At 43.9% G+C, this 17,193-nt stretch overlaps 1 long non-coding RNA gene and 1 pseudogene across 6 annotated transcripts in view; one reads left to right on the forward strand and one right to left on the reverse strand.

Annotated features, from left to right (window-relative positions):
* Positions 1–1,215: 1,215 nt before the first annotated feature.
* On the reverse strand, positions 1,216–3,881 carry LOC102923690 (F-box/LRR-repeat protein 17 pseudogene; annotated as a pseudogene). Its single transcript, XR_013048145.1, has one exon. The product of XR_013048145.1 is annotated as an F-box/LRR-repeat protein 17 pseudogene (transcript).
* Positions 3,882–3,962: 81 nt separating this feature from the next.
* LOC107401215 (uncharacterized) overlaps positions 3,963–17,193 on the forward strand; it is a 54,087-nt gene continuing 40,856 nt past the window's right edge. For all 5 annotated transcript variants that reach the window (XR_013048150.1, XR_013048148.1, XR_013048147.1 and 2 more), the window contains exons 1-4: positions 3,963–5,573; positions 10,096–10,177; positions 12,583–12,659; positions 13,916–14,025. This is a non-coding gene — a long non-coding RNA (uncharacterized LOC107401215). The remainder of the gene's footprint in view (positions 5,574–10,095; positions 10,178–12,582; positions 12,660–13,915; positions 14,026–17,193) is intronic.

Consider the following 17,193-nt stretch of genomic DNA (forward strand, 5'->3'; position numbering starts at 1 on the left):
CAAGTATTTGAGGAGCACACACACCTTTAATCCCAGCACTAGGAAGGACGGAAGATGGCAGGGCACAGAAAGGCAGGTAAGGCGTGAATAAACAGGAAGTCTCTTGCGCTCTGGAGGCTGAGGAGTTGGTAAGATGAGGTTGGCTGCGGCTTGCTCTGCTTATCTAATCTTTCAGCTTTCATCCCAATATCTGGCTCTGGGTTTTCTATCAATAAGACCTTTTAAGATTCGTGTTACACATTTTAAATTTATAGTCATCAGGGATATTGGCCTGTAGCTTTCATTTTGGGTTTTGTCTTTACCTGTTTGGTTTTAGAGTGACAGCTGGCTTTGTAAAAGGAGTTTGGAAGTATTTTGTGTAAGTGTGTGGGGGTGGGGGGTGGGGGGTGGGGGGTGGGGAGATGTGTGTGCACATGCTCACACACCTGTGCTCATAATTAAATATGTATACTTATTTAAAATGGTTTTTAAATATATTAATAGTGTATTGCTTATGTTTAGTATTAATAAATATATATATTTAAAATTTTAAGGATTGTTTATAGATCTTCTTTGAAGACCTGATAGAATTCTGGTGTGACTCCACCTGGGCCTAGGCTTTTTTTAGTTGGAGGGCTTTTCATTACTGTTTTGATCTCATTTGTTATGGGTTTGTTTAGGTTGATGTCTTCTTGTTTTAATTTTGGTAGCTTAGGTAAATCTAGAATTCATCTATTTCTTTTAGGATTTTTAACCTAATGGATTACTGGTTTTTAAATATTCCTTTATAATATCCTGAATTTCTTTAGTGTTTGTTGTAATTTTTTCTCTGCTATTTTAGATTCTGTGAATTGGGGTCCTGTCTTTCTTTTGTTTAGTTGGGTCAGCAGCCTGCCAATCTTTTTTAATCATCTCAGAGCACCAGCTCTCAGATGTGTTGATTCTTTATACTGTTGTTTATTTTATTGATTTTAGCTCTGATTTTTATTACTTATTGCTATTTTGGACTTGGTTTATTTTTATTTTTCCAAATGTTTGAGTTGTATCATTTGTGCTTTCTCTGATATTTTTGTTGCTATTTTATTTACCTGTATTATCCAGTGATTTAAAGGACTTGAGAAGTTCCCTCTGCCCTAAAATTCATCCCCTGAACACACAAAGTAATTACTGCTCCATCAAATATACCTCCCTAATAATTAAATCATTGTGTTTTGACACAAGAAAATGGGACACGTGTCTGGTTTTTTGCTGTATTGTTCACAAGAGCATCAATGTCACAGTAAAACAGATCCAAGTACATAGTTACACATATGTTAAAAGTCTACTCAAATAAGGTACACTGATGTGACAGTAACATTTACAATTCATTGGCAGTTAATTCAGTAACAATGAAAGCAGCCACATTCTCCTGAAGGTCATTTCTGACTAGTCTTATTTAAATATGGTTCACACTGAAAAATCAAGTTCTTATTTATCTCCAGGAAAAGGTGTGGGAACAAAGACAGAAACCAAGGGAGGGAGTCAATAACTTAATATACACTATCACAAAATTTGTCCCTAGCTCTGACAAAGCAGGAAATGTTACTTAGCAATTGACAGTGACACAAAATTCCCAGCAGGCACTTCACTTCTTCACTGACCCAACCCCAACATGAAAGACTTCTGACTTCTGGTACAGTTCATTGCATATAAAGGCAAGGATGTAAGAAGGGATACAACAGCATAAACAACAGGGTTTTCTTCAAGTCAAGCTGGCCAAAATTCCCCGCTTCAAGACCCAGATTTGCCCTTTAGTTTATGGGTGTGGCCTTGAACCAGTCATTCAACCATTTTCAAGTCCATCTAGGCTGTTGGTTTCACAAGAGAAAACAAGACAAAACGTTAGTTTCACAAGACAAAACAAGAAGTCCTTGTCCTCCTGGCTCACTGGAGTAAGCCATCTGTCTCAAAACACTGGAATGTCAGTTTCTTTTTGAATACAGTAAATGTTAACAGCACTTGTCTCACAGCATCAAATGGAGGAATCCATGAGGTTTATATATATAAAGCTCTGATACAGTGATTGATCACGGTACATGCTTAATTGTAAGCTATTGGCACTAACTAGCAGCTATCAAACCTGAAAACAGTTTGAAAACGTTCAAACAGCAATATGTAAAGTTGTTACCCACCAAATATAAATTGCTCAAGTGTGCATATATTTATTCCACAGAAATCTAATAGCTTCTATATCGGGATTTGCTAATGCAATAAATGAATCCTGAATTGTGGGAACAGACCTAATCTACTACAAGGCATTCAGCAGACTCCAAGCTTTTCTGCGTCAAAACAGGCCTTAAGCACAGGGCCTAGTGGCTTCCCAGTATCCCCTTCGGCATCCCCGGCTGCCAAGGAACCCCACTCCTCCATGCAGGGGGGGGGGCGGTGGGGGGAGGGGAAGAAGGCCTCAGGAGGGCGCGGAGGCCGGGGTTGCGGGGAAACTATCATCCCTAGGCCTAATCATCCAGATCCACCTCAAGCACGATGGACCCTGGCAGTTGGTTAACATCGAGGGTTTCGGGGACCGGCTCCCTAAAATAGCTGCAGGCGTTTTCGGAGGTCTTCTGATAATCTGCGTCACGGCCTTCGGGCTGCTGGACCGACCAGTGGGCGATGCCTCCAGCTCGGAAAACGTCTCCGGCGTCCTCAAAGAGGTCACACTCGGAGGCAGGAGAGGCGGGCCTGGAGCCGAGCGGTGGCAGGAGCTGCTCCTGGGCCTGGCAGCATCCTGCATCCAGCGGCTGCATCAGAGAGGCACCTCCCCCAACAGATCCTCCCCCGCCGCAGCCAGCGCCCGCACCGCCGCAGCGAGGCTGCCTGCAAAAGCTGCAGTCGGCATTCCCAACCCCCTTCCGCTTGCACACGATCTCGGGGGGCACGGGGTACTCGGCCTGCGGCGGCGGCAGCGCCTGAAAAAGCTGAGAGGCGGCCGGGGGCCCCAGAAAGCGCAACGGGCCCATGCTGGCCATGAAGAGGCTCCGGCCCTGCTGCTCCCAGGCGGCGGCGGCTGCCAGGCCCAGCTCTTTGCAGCGGGTCCCGGGCGACGAGGCCGAGGAGGTGGCGGCGGCGGCGGCAGCGGCCGAGGACAGCAGGAAGCGGCGGGCGGCCGCGGCGGCGTCGTCGGACGCCAAGGCCGAGTAGCGCGGCTCCAGGTGCTGCAGGGGGGTGGCGTAGGCCCTGTCCCGCAGCGGCTGCGGCGACAGCGGCGGCTCCTCCTCTGGGCCGGCGGGGGCGGGCCCGCTGGGGCTGTGCACGATGAAGCACAGCATGCAGGGCCCGCGGAAGAAGCAGTCCCGGTTCTGCGGGGACGCCGACGGCGACTGCGTCTGCGACTGCGACTGCGGGGACGACTTGGCCGAAGTCCGGCCGGGCAGCCTGATGAGAGGGCGCCGGCGGCGGCACCAGCTGCAGCAGCGAGGCCTCTTCTGGCTCGGGCGGTTACGAGGCTCCTTCGAGAGAAGGTGGCCCATGATGACGGCCCCTAGGCGGGCGACCCCGGACTGGCTGGGAACGAGGCCCGAGAGGCGGGCTCCGATGGTCGGGTAGGCCGCTGGCCGCCTGGGCCTCTGCCCGCCGCGAGTTCGTCCGCGCTGAGCACCTGCCCCAGGCGACGACACCGGTGGGCGTCAGCTGCGGGGTACCTGGGCGGCCAGATGCGAGTTACATGTGTTTGGCCCAGACGCCGAGAGAAAGATGGGCCCGAGCTGGTGGAAACTCAAGCGAGCAGCTCGCTGGGCCTGTCGCTTCAGTCAGTCTGCGCAGTGGTGGGGGCAATGCCGGACCTGCTCAGACCACTTTAAGTGCAGCTCCGCCAACGGTGCGTGTGCCTGCGACACGACAGGAGCCGCAGGAGCACACCACCCACTCCAAGAGGGGGCGGAGCCGGCCTTGGGGGCGCGCTGGAGGGGGGAGGATGGAGGATGGAGGGGGGCGGTGGAGGAGATGGAGGGGTGCAGTGGTGGTGGCTCACCTGAGTGGGTCGCCAGACTGGCAAAAAGCTGGCTTTTCTCCCAGCCCTCCTGATCAGAGGCTCCTGAGGGGCTGCAGCCCACACCTCTTTTCTGAGGTGTGCCTTTTTTTTCTTATTTTTTTTTATTGTAGACACTTAGAGCTCTAATTTTTCCCTCATAGAACTACTTTCAATGTATCCCAGAGGTTTCATGGCGTGTTTTCCTTTAGTTCCAGAAATTTTTTTATTTCTCTTTTGATTTCTTCTTTGACCCATTCATCGTTCAGTAATGTACTGTTTAATCTCCACGAGTTTGTGTATTTACTAGAGATATGTCTGCTGTCAGTTTGAAGTTTTACTGCATTATGATCAGATAGGATACACAGTGTTATTTTAATCTTTCTGAATTTGTCAAGAATTGTTTTGTGTCCCAGGATGTGGTCTGTTTTAGAGAACGTTCCTTGTGCTGCTTTAGTGTTTAAGGTGTGTCCTTTAGTGTTTATGTGGAATGTTCTGTAGGTAATCTGTTAAATGTATTTGATGTATGATGCCATTTAATTCTCATGAGTCTCTATTTTCTGTCCAGATGACTTGTCTATTGGAGAAACTGGGATATTGAATTCACATAGAATTAACAGGTTGTTGCTACTCTGTCTCTTTAATGAAATTGGGTATACCACAGTTTGATGCATATATGTTTAGGACAGCAGTGTCTTCCTGGTGGCTGTTTATTATCATGGAAAGGTTTTCTTCCTCTTTAAGCTATGGCACATAGTTTCACTGGACAAACTAATCTAGTTTGGTCATTGAGGTTCTTTAGCATTGTTCCAGGATCTTCTGGCTTTCTAACTTTCCACTGAGAAATCATTTGCTATTCTGATAGGTTTTCCTTTATTTGTGACTTGCTATTTTTCTCTTGCAGCTTTCAATACACTTTCTTTGCCCTGTCTACTTAGTGTTTTAACTCTCCTATGCTGTGGGGATTTATTTTTCTGGTCTTGTCTATTTTGTGTTCTGTGAGCTTCTGTTTGTAAGGTGTGTCTCTCCTTAGTCTAGGGAAATTATATTCTGTGATCTTGTTGGAGAACTGATTTGTGACATCGGCCTGGGCTTCTCCCTCATCTATGCCTATAATTTGAAGATTTGGTCTTTTCATGGTGTACCACATTTCCTATGTATTTTTTATCTTTGAGTCCTGATAGTCTAGCTTTTGCTTGGTTCATATAACTTGTGGGGTTTTCCTTTGAATTTTCTTTTAGATTATTAGGGTTTTTTTTCAATTCCATCTTCATTTCAGCTTGGGTCCTTTAAAAATTGCTCTTTATTTAATTCCATTTTAAAATCCTGCATTGTTTTCCTCATTTCCCTCCACTTCATGTTTGTTTTTTCTTGGGCATCACTCAGGCAATTACTATTGTTAAATTCTTTCTCTTTGAGTTTATTGAGATGTTTCTTTTTGTCTTTTTAAAACTTGAATTCAAGACAGACCGCTACCTGTTGCCTGTGAGTCAAGATGTAAGAACTTTCAACTCCTTCTCCAGCACCATGTCTGCCTGCATGCTGCCTTGCTTCCTGCCATGAGGATAACGGACTAAACCTCTGAACTGTAAGTGAGCCACCCCAATTAAATGTTTTCCTTTATAAGAGTTGCCATGATCATGGTGTCTCTTCACAGCAATAGAAACTCTAACTAAGACAGAAGTTGGTACCAAGGACTGGGGTATTGATGTGATGGGCCTGACCATGCTTTTGTTTGAAGGAATATGGACCTTGGAATTGTGGATTAGAAAAGCAGATGAATGCTTTAGGTGCTGCTTAATGGGCCATCCTAGTAAGAGCATGGAAGACAGTGGTGCTGAGGGTGATTTGAACTGTGAGTGTCTGACTCAAGAGGTCTCAAAGGAGAAGAACTTTAGTATGTTGCCTAGAGATTGTTCTAGGTTAACTCCTTTTTGCCCTTGTCCAAAAACTCTGCCTGAGGCTAAAGTGAAGAGATTTGGATTAATTCCCTTTGTCAAAAGAAATCTCAAAACAGCCTAGTATAGACTCTGTCCTGTGGTTACTAGTGTTCATGCTTATAAAGATTTGTAATGAAAAGGAGCTAGCTGAGCAAAGAGAAAAATGTAAAATTTGAGGAGAAGAAGGAGTACCAGAAAGTAGAATGGAGCTGAGTCCTATGTTCAAGGAGAAAAACAGATTAAGAAATGGAATAAAGGGAGTGGTGAGCTCAGGGCAAGATCCCACCCAGCTAATTTACAACTTCTGAAAAGGAATTAAAGAGAAGTTTAGAGCCAGATGCGGCGCACGCCTTTAATCCCAGCACTGGGAAGGCAGAGGCAGGCAGATATCTGAGTTTGAGGCCAGCCTGGCCTACAGATCCAGTTTCTGGAATGCCAAGATTAAGCAGTGAAGGAAACCAAAGAAAACAGGAAGCTGGTAAAGATGTAATTGAAAAAGGGGACCATGTTCCAGCCCCAGCAAGCAGCAGAACTTGGCAACTGTGGCCACATGGTTCTGGCTTTAGAGTCAAGGATAGAAGAAAGGGCCTGTGAAACTTGCCTCCATGAGATGAGGCCAGGCATGTGTCAGGGTTTTCCCTGAATGGAGGCCTAGAGAGGCCATTGCATAAAGAAAGCTATGAAGTTGAAGCCTGATTGCCTTGGAGACCCAAAGATGTTGGAGATGCCAGAGCTGTGGGATACCTGCCAAGGAGAGCTGCTAGCAGGGAGTGGAACCAGCCCAGGAGAGAGAAGTGTGTTGCAGTCAACAAAGATGGATGGAGTTGGAGATCTGAAGAGTGCTTTGACATCAGACATGGAGATGCAGAATTTGTAGTCTGCCCAGCTCGTTTTTGGTCTTGCTTTGGTCCAGTATTTCCTCACTATGCTTCCTTCCCTACAGTTTGGAATGGTAATATATATCCTGTGCCATTGTATGTTGGAAGTATGTGATCTGCTTTTTATTTTGATTTTACAGGTGATTACAATTAAGAGACTACATGAATCTCAGAAGAGATTTTGAACTTTAGACTTTTAAATAAGTTTGAGACTGTTATAGACAATGGGGACTTTTGAAGTTGGACTGAATGCATTTTTACATTATAATATGGCTACAGGCCCTTGAGGACCAGGGAGTGGAATGTGGTTTGAAAGAAAATGGCCCCCATATGGAGTGGCATATTAGGAAGTATGGCCTTGTTAGAGTAGGTGTAATTTTGTTGGAGGAAGTGTGTCACTGTGGAAGGTGGGCTTTGAGGTCTCATATGTGCTCAAGCCACACCTAGTGAGACAGACCACTTCCTGTTGTCTATGAGTCAAGATGTAGAGCTCTCAACTCCTTCTGTAGCACCATGTCTGCCTGAGTGCCACCATGCTTCCCACCATGATGATAATAGACTAAACCTCTGAACTGTAAGCCAGCCACAGTTAAATGTTTTCCTTTATAGGAAAAAAAACCTTAAATTCTTTGAATAAGTTTATGATTGCTCCTTTAAAATGTGTGTCCTGCGGCTCATCTAGGTAATTACCATTAGAGAACATTTCTACAGAACTGGTAGGTGTTGGGAAGAAATAGTCTTGACCTAACACATGGTTTATTTTGTCATGAGATCTGGGCATATGGACGTCTTTTGTTAGTTCTGTATATAGTATGGACAGAGCATTTTGGGGCAAAAGAAAGAATAGGTGGGTTGGGTTTAGCTTAGAGGTTGAATATGGTTTAGGAAGGATATAGTCAGGTAGACACAAAGGACTGGGCTTGTGTACAGGATGTGCATTCTGGTCCAAGCCTGGAGTGTGGGGACATATCTGAGTGTTGGGGAAGGTGTGTGGAGGAGAGGATCAGGCAAACCTACTACCCAGCTAGACCCTGTGGTATGATGTGCAGGATATGAATTGGTGGAGAGGTTGGATATAGTATGGGTGGGCCTGTGGGTCAGGGGCAGGAAGGGCTGGTTCTAGTGTACACCTAGAGGTTGGTTGCAGTGCCGGCCAAGGTGGCTGGACTAGACCTGTGCACCGGATGTTGGACCCCAGTTAGATCTGGCAATTGAGGAGGGTACATAGAAGGGAAAATCAGATCTCACTTGGCTAGATCCTGGAGAAAGATGCCCCTTTAATTTTTGATGTCCTTTGACTCCAGAGTTTCTCAATTTAGGTTTTTCCAGATAACTTATATATTGGTGAACATGAGATATTAAAATTACCCATTATCACTGTGTTAGTCTGTAGTTTTAAATCTAATAGTGTTTCTTGTATGAAATATGGTGCTCCTGGGTTTGGTGACTATATGCTTGCTTAGTATTATAATATGGTTGTGGTGGTTTGAATAAGAATGCCCCCCATAGGTTCATATATTTGAATTCTTAATCACCAGGGACTGGCACTGTTTGAAAGGATTAGGAGGTGTGGTCTTGTTGAAGGAAGTGTGTCACTAGGGGTGGGCTTTCAAAAGCCCAAGCCAGGCCCAGTGTCTCTCTCTCCCTGCTCTCTTTGGATCCACATGTAGAACTCTCATCTACTTCTCCAATACCATGTCTGCATGTATCCGCCATATTCCCACTGACTAAGACAAATGTTGGTACCAGAAAGCATGGTATTGCTGTGACAGGCCTGACCATGCTGCTTGCTGGTGGAATGTGGACTGTGGGACTTTGGACTAGAAAAGCAGTTGAACTCTTTAAGCAGGGCTTAATGGGCCACACAAGTAGGAATGTGGAAGACAGTAGTGCTGAGAGCAGTGTCGATTATGATGGCCTGGATCAAGAGGTTTCAGAGAAGAAAAATATTAGTAAGTGGCCTAGAGACCATTCTTGTGATATTTTGGCAAAGAATGTGGCTGCTTTCTGCCCTTGACAAAAAAATCTGTATGAGGCTAAATTGAGTTTTGGATTAATGTTATTAGCAAAGGATTTTCAAGACAGCCTAATATTGACCCTGCCGTGTGGTTATTAATGTTTACTCTTATGCAGGACTATAATGAAAAGGAGCAAGCTGAGCAAGGAAAAATAGAAAATGTACAGTTTGAGGAGAAAAGGAGCACCAGGAAGTATAATAGAGCTAAATCCTGTGCTCAAGGAGATAAAAAGTTTAAAGAGAAACCTGATCCTAAATAGAATAAAGGGAGTGCTGACCTCAGAGAAAGACCCCACCCAGCTAAGTTTCCAACTTGTAAAAGGGGATTAAAGAAAAGCTTAAGTAGTAAAGGAAACCATCAACAGAAAGCTGATGCCATTGTAATTGAAAGAGGGGCCCATGTTCCAGCCCTGGCAAGAAGCAATTGGCAGCTTTGGCCACCATAGTTCTGACTTTAGAGTCAAGGATACAAGAAGGGGTTATGGAATCTCCCTCTGCAACTAAGGAAAGCCACTGAGGCCAGGCATGTGTCAGGGTTATCCCTGCAAAGAGGGGCTCAGGGAGGCCATTGCATGTGAAGCTGTGAAGGTGAAACCTGGATTATGTTGGAGACCAAAAGATGTTGGAGATGGCAGAGTCATGGGTATCATACCTGCAAAGGAAAGCTGCAGACTGGGTGTGGAACCAGCCCAAGAGAGAAAAGTGTGTTGTACTCAACAAAGCTGAAAGGAGCTGAAGATCTGAAGAGTGCTTTGACATCAGACATGGAGATGCAGTTTGGAGTTTGCCCAGATGGTTTTCAGTCTTGCTTTGGTCCAGTATTTCCTCACTATGTTCCCTTCCCTCCATTTTTGAATAGTAATCTATATTCTTTGCCATTGTATGTTGGAAGTATGTGATCTGCTTTTTTATTTTAATTTTACTGGTGGTTAAAGTTAAGAGACTGCCTTGAGTCTCAGAAGAGACTTTGAACTTTAGATTTTTAAGCAGTGTTGAAACTGTGATAGACTTTGGAAACTTTTGAAGTTGGACTACATGCATTTTGCATTATAATATAGCCATTAGTCTATGGGGGTCAGGAAGTGGAATGTGGTGGTTGGAATAAGAATGGCCCCATAGGCTCATATACTTCAATGCTTAGTCACCTGGGACTGGAGCTATTTGAAAGGATTAGGAGGTGTGGCCTTCTGGGAGGAAGTGTGTCACAGGGGGTGGGCTTTGAGGTTTCAAAAGCCCAAGCCAGGCCCAGTGGCTCTGTCTTCTTGCTGCCTTCAGATCCAGAATTCTCAGCTGCCGTATCTGCCTGTGTGCCACCATGCTCCCCACCATGAGGATAATGGACTAAACCTCGGAAACTGTAAGCCCTAATTAAATGCTTTCTTTTATGAGTTATCATGGTCATGGTGTCTCTTCACAGCAGTAGAACACTGACTAAGACAATGCTGTTGTTGGATTTTTTCTTTAATTAGTATGAAATGTCCCTCCTTATCCCTTCTGATTATTTTGGTTTAAAGTCTAGTTTCTTTTAGATATTAGAAGGACTACACTTGCTTATTATTAGTTCCATTTATTTTGAATACAATTTTCCATCCTTTTATCCTAAGGTAGTTTCTATCATTGTTAGTGAAATGCATTTCTTGGAGGTATCAAAAAAAGATGAATCCTATTTTCTAATCCAATTTGTTAGTCTGTGACTCTTTACTGGGGATTCAAGACCACTAATATTAAGAATTATTATTAAATAATGTGTATTCTTATCATTTTCTTGCTTTGTGGTGTTTCAGTCAACCTCTTTTGATCCAATTTTCTGCATCTATTTATTTGTTCTTTATGCTTTCTTGGGCATGTGAAACCTTCTCTTCAGACCTGAGTATTCCCTTCATCATCTTCCATGGAGTGGACTTAATGATCATAAATTCCTTTATCTGTTTTTATGAAGGGAAGTTTTACTTTCTTCTTTAATTATACATGAGTTTTCCTGAATATAGTAGTATGGGCTGATGTCGGTGGTCTTTCCAAACGTGTAACAGTGGTCTAATCCCTTCTGGATTTCATGACCTGTATTGAAAAATCAGCTCTTATTATGATAGGCCTGCATTTGTATGTGACTTGATATTTGCCTCTTGCAGTTTTCAATATCCTTTCTTTGTTCTGTATATTCAGTGTTTTAACTGTTATATGATGTGAGCAGAAACCACAGACTTTCTTTTCTGGTATTCTGACTATGTCTTGGACATTGATAGGCCCCTCTTTTCCTTAGTTTATCTTTTTATGACGTTATTGAAAATATTTTCTGTGCCTTTGACCTGGGTCTCATCTTCTTCTCTACCTATTATTCATAGAGTTGTTCTTTTTATAGTGTTCCAGAGTTCCTGCATGTTTCATTCTTGAGTTTCTTTATTTTGGATTTGACATTTTCTTTGAATGTTCCAGATCCTCTACCTTATCTTCAAGACTCAATATTCTCTCTTCTACCTGATCCAATCTATTGGTGGGGATTTCCTCTGAATTTATGTTTGAATTACTGAAATTTTCTTTTCACATCTTATTTCATTTTTCTTCAGAGAGTCTCTATTGATTTTTATTTTCATATCTTGAACTGTTTCATTATTTCTTTCAATTGTGTTTAGACAGTCTTTATTATGGAATTTATTCATATCCTTTTGAGTTCCTTAATCATGATTATTACTGCTATTTTGAAATCATTATACATCATCCAAGTCACGGTTCTTGGGTAACATTAATGTTGGAGTACTAATTTTTGTCCAAGACTGTTTTGCCTATTCATCTAGACCTAAGTATCTAGAATTAGGTCATTGGTATTGTTTCTTGGTATGGAGATCCTGTTTCCTCTGTTGAAGCTTTCTTTTTTGGCAAATGATAGATCAGCTGTATGGGATTTAGGATTCAGTCTTTGGGCAACTTAATGTTGATGTTCAGCTGGGCTATCAGAAGCAGTTTTGGCTCAGCCCAGACTAAGTAAGGTTGATGGTGCTCAAGTTAGAAGATTCCCTCAGGCAGTCTTCAGGAATCTGGGAGAGGTGCTCAGGACTTTCCTCTGGCAAAGGGTTCTAGTGGAGATGGTGATGGACTAAGATCTCTACGTAAAGAAGAGGGGCAGACATGGGACATGAAATCCTACAGTAAGTAGTTAGAGTCAGTGAAGTTGTAGATATGGGTCCAGTGCCCTTCTCTGGAAGGGTTGCAGGGATGAGGGGATTTGGCAACATGATGAATGTCTCTGCCTAGAGAAGGGACCAGGTGTGCTGAGGAGATGGGTCCAGTGAGTAGGGGTAGATGGAGTTCACAGCTTGACTGTATAGGCTTTGACTCTATATGGGGAATAAAGGGGCCCAGTGGGGGCACAGGCAGGGCTGGTTGGGGTTAACAGCACAAGTTTGAGTTCTGTTATTCAAGGGGATCAGGAGCACATGCACAGGAGATCTTAATGAATTGTCCCATTTCCTATGCAGATGATCATGTCCCTTTTTTTAAAAAAAAAAAAGATTCATTTGCTTTTATTTTATCTCTATGAATGATTTGCCTGCCTGTGTGTATATGCACAATGTGTGTGCAGTGCCTGTGGAGGCTAGTAGAGGGAACCACAACCCTAGAAGTGGAGTTAAATACTGGGTGAGCTGCCATGTGGCTTCTGGGAACCAAATCTGGGATTTGGTAGGAGCAGTATGTACCCTTAACCACAGAACCATCTCTTCATCCACTGGTCATCATCATTTTTGACTTTAGTGTTATTTTTTGCAGTTCTAGGGATCTGTCCCAGGAGCTGGCCCATGCTAAGAAGTGAGTCACAAACCCAGGATTCTGACACTAGGAAGGAGGTATGTTGCTGTTGTTTTAACATGTTTCATTGAGACATTTAACACATGTGTATATGTTTTGTTCATGACTATGTCCCATCGCCAAGTTGTGTCCTCCTCCCATTCCTCCTGATCTCAGTATTTTTCTCAACCAGTCTTCCTTCCATTTTCATGGGATTGTTTGTTTGATTATTTGTTTGCTTTTTTCAACCTGTAACTTCAGTTAAGGTTACCTAGAGGAGCATGTGTGGAGGAGTTATTTAACAGATTGTCACCCAGCCATGTATTTTTATCACCATCACCTCCAAGTAACCTGTTTTTTTCTCCCTACCACTACTCCTGATCCCAGTACCCAGGTAGAAATCAGCCAATCCCCAGGTACCTTCTCTTCTATCTTCAGGACTCTTTTGGTCAACACCTATTTTTCATTTGTTTCCTATAGTGACATGTATTAGGATGTAACATGAAATTCTAATAGGTCTTTTAATTAAAAAAAAATCCAGAGCCAGCTATTGGGGTAAATGCTTAAAGATCAGAGAGACAAAGGAACAAGTCACTGCCACCTCTTACTTCTAGGACTCCTCAGCCTGAAAAGCTTCAGTTCCTGTCTCCTCATTCCTTATATACCTTTCTCTGCCCAGCCATCACTTCCTTCCCAGTGCTGGGATTAGTGGCATGTGTGCTTCCCAAGCAAAGGCATGAGATCTCAAGTGCCGAGATTAAAGGCACGTAATTCCCAAGTGTGCAGATTAAAGATGTGTACCACCACTGCCTGGCTCCATTTCCCTCCTAGACTGAGTCAATCTCATGTAGTCCAGGGTGGCTTTGAACTCACAGAGATCCAGACGGATCTCTGCCTCCCGGGTGCTAGAATTAAAGGTGTATGCCACCACTGCCTGACCTCTATGTTTAATCTAGTGACTTGTTCTGTTCTCTGATCTTCAGGCAAATTTTATTAGGGTACACAACTTATCACCACATTAGGGGTTAGAATCATGGCCACCTTACTAGTGGCTACATCACCGAAGTAAATTTTTCTCACCCTCTGAAAGCTTGAACTACCTATAGATCCTTAGGGAGGGGCGAAATTTCACGAGCCTGTCTCCCTAGCAAACGTAACCCTCTACCATTCGTCAGGAATGGGAGAGAGGCTCATGAGCTGTCTACTCTCTCCTTGACAGAATGGTGAGGGCCCAGTCTTCTGCAGGTATGCAAAGGCTGTGCCATGTCCTAGAGACTAAAGTCCACACCCCTCCACCCTTTCTTCTACCTCTTAGATTCTTCCTTCACTTTCTTCTATGGAGTCCCCTGACCCATGGAGCGGATGATATGCATGTCTCATTTAAGGCTTGGATTAACAATCACATGTTCTCAACACTTTGGCCAGGTAAGAATCCCTGGAGTACCTGCTACCAGACACTTCTCTGGCCAGTTCTGACAGCAGCACTAACTTATGGGCATAAACTTAAATACTTAAAGGAAATTTGACCTTATACCCAAACTTGACATTTTAATGTGCTAGAATACACAAAAGTGAACACAGAAACCATCCATCGGGAGCTTTTCTTGATTATAGAGTTTTGATCCCAGTCATGTTTATTGCTACCACATTTCCTCTTGATATTTCGGCTTTCTTGCCACAATTGGGATGGACAGCATTCAGAGATGCTGCTAAACCTGCTAAAATGCACAAATAGCTCCTCGCTAAAAGAATTATCCAGAAGACAGAAGCCATAATGCAGAGCTTCAAGAGTTCTGCTTTGGAAGTAGGTACATCCACAGATGTACTCCGCCAATGTATAGATTTATGCAAGCTGAACTATGTAGGCTGATATAGCAGAACAGGGAACATTTAAATTTCACCTTTTAATAAATCATGTGCCGGGCGGTGGTGGCGCACGCCTTTAATCCCAGCACTCGGGAGGCAGAGGCAGGCCAATCTCTAAGTTTGAGGCCAGCCTGGTCTCCAAAGCGAGTTCCAGTAAAGGCGCAAAGCTACACAGAGAAACCCTGTCTTGAAAAACCAAAAAAATCATGTAATATAGCTCTATCTTTTCCTTTCTTTCTTGAAACATTCCATTGTACTCATTATGTTTAGTTTCTCTCATTCCAAGAGGCAATAAACTTGGCATTGTTCATCTACAGGTTTCTTCCTAAAACTATGCTCATCAAGCTGGGTAAAATTGGTGACTTGGAATGAGATTCTCCATTGTCAGAAGAGTTTCCAGGGGAAAGGGCTGCTCCAGACACACTAAAAATGAGAGTGGAGGTGAAGACATCTGGGCAGAGCCTCTGAAGGGTAGCCAGATGAGCTGAATGAAGATCCCAGTTTACCAGGATCTACAGTTAAAACAATGCAGCATGCAGTAACTCTGCTTTTCATTTCCTTGAACCAACAGTTTCTTCAGTACCTGGAGCCATAAACTGTAGATGATGGCTCAGCATTGGGGCCTAAAGCTCTGGTAGAAATGACTTGTTCAAGAAGCTGGGTGAATTTGGTCATTACAAGAGCAGCCCATGCCAGCCAACCTAGCAAGCATAGTACCCTGGAAGGGTGGCACCCACACCAGATTCAGTGTCCTTTCCAGGTGAATTTGTACCTGCTGAGTATCCTCCAGGAAGCAAAATCCAGATGCAAACACAGATTGAATTCTGAATAACTTAGATACAGAACTTCCAAATGTCTCCATTGGCACTTGGATCATTTAAGTTGTATTCATTGTGTATTTGATATTTTCATAAATAGTTACTATTTGGGTGTGCCTAATATGTTGAAGGCAAATCATATACGTTTTAATCCCTATAGGTGCATATGAAGAATACTTAAATATCCATAAATCAATTGAGCCATTGTTATTATTCTTCTATTCTGCATGAATGCAATACGAAATGGCTTAGACCGCATTTTCAGAGACCTAGAACACAAGGTCCATTCCAGAGACCTCTGAGCATGCTACTGCAGCTGGAGGCATCAGTCTGCCACTATTCTTGCCTTGGGAGTGCTCTTCAGTTTCTGCTTGCCATGCATGATTGTTCTGATGGCCATACAATGGGTGTTAGTGAGACAGATGACAGGCTAAGGGCACTGCTGGAGAGTGACAAGAACGGCTAGTTTCTAACTTCCGTTTTCATGGATCCCAGTTTCCTCTAAATATGAGATTTTTTTTCTCCACCAGAAGACCACTAATTCTGCTCCAGACGTAGACCGTTTTCTCTTTACATTTCACCCTCAGGACTCTATTGACTCAATGTTTTAGGGCAGCATACAAAGTGATGGGTTTCCTAATGACATGTCTCCATGTTCTTGGTTTTGAATCAAAGTGCCAAAGTCACCTGTCCCACCATCTGTCCTCATCTCGTAGGTCTCCTTCTTTCTCCCCAGTTGTCCCTGTATAGAGTCACTCTTTTTACCTCTCTAAGGACTGAGCCTACCATTTTATGGGACCCTTTCTAATTCCATGTCCTACACACAAAATTACACAAGAACACAAATTTAAATGTGGTTACTCATTGAAATGAGACTTGAAGCATCTGTCTTTCTGCACTCAGCTTGTTTTGTTGAACATGATCATTTATCAACACCTCTGACTCCTCTCTGCATCCTTACATAGTGCTGAGTCAGAGATCTCTGGTCTCTTACCTCTCTCCACCAGGCCACCAGTTCAGTTCATCAAAGCCATAGCCATGGGACCCACGTTACCTCTCTCGCCCCTAGGAGAGCTACACTGGGCATTAGGCTCCTAAGTGTGATTGGTGTATGAGATGGATGTATGGCACCACTTACCTCATAGTATCTGCCATGCAATATTAGTGAAGTCTAGACCTGACTCCAGCACATACAGATTACGTGTCCCTTGTCTACATCGCTCCAGAGCCCTAGATCTCATTTGTACCATCTGTGTTCTTCAGATCTGAGCCTTAAATCCCTTATTCTCTAAACTCTTCTGGAGGGAAAGGTATCCTGACTTGTTGGGAAGTCAGGCTATACCTGCAAGTGTCACAGCTCTGGAGGGAAAGGTATCCTGGCTTGCCAGAAAGTCAGACTATACCTAAAGCTGGGACATGGTAGGGATGATCCTTTCCGAGAGAGAGCTGTCACAGCTGAGCTCTGCTCTGCCCCCCACAAGGGAGCTTCCCAGCAGAGACTCTCCTTGCCGGCAAAAGATCACCCAAAACTCTTTTAAGAAAGGGATTTATTTGGGAAGAAGGAATCCAGGAGAGTGGCTGCCTCTGCCAGGATGGAGAAGGACAGGCAAAGGGGCTTATGTATGACTTCTTAGGGGTCGAGTTTTTCCAGGGGGAAGATGTGCTGCTCAGGGATTGGTTGGTTTAGTTGGTCGGGGGCAGAGCTGGCTTTTCAGGGCCAAAGTGTCTTTCTTTCACTGGCCCTTTTTAGTTGTTTGGCTCTAGTTTCAGGGCCATGGTGTATTTCTGTTACTGGCTCTGGTTTCAGGGCCAGGGTGGGTTTCTTTGGCTGGCCCTTTTACCCTACATCTTCTGCCTTTGATGCCATTCAGGCCTGTCCTGACCTTGTACTTGGCATCTGTTAATAATG

The sequence above is a fragment of the Peromyscus maniculatus genome, chromosome X (assembly GCF_049852395.1).
Source record: "Peromyscus maniculatus bairdii isolate BWxNUB_F1_BW_parent chromosome X, HU_Pman_BW_mat_3.1, whole genome shotgun sequence".
Classification (NCBI taxonomy): domain Eukaryota; kingdom Metazoa; phylum Chordata; class Mammalia; order Rodentia; family Cricetidae; genus Peromyscus; species Peromyscus maniculatus.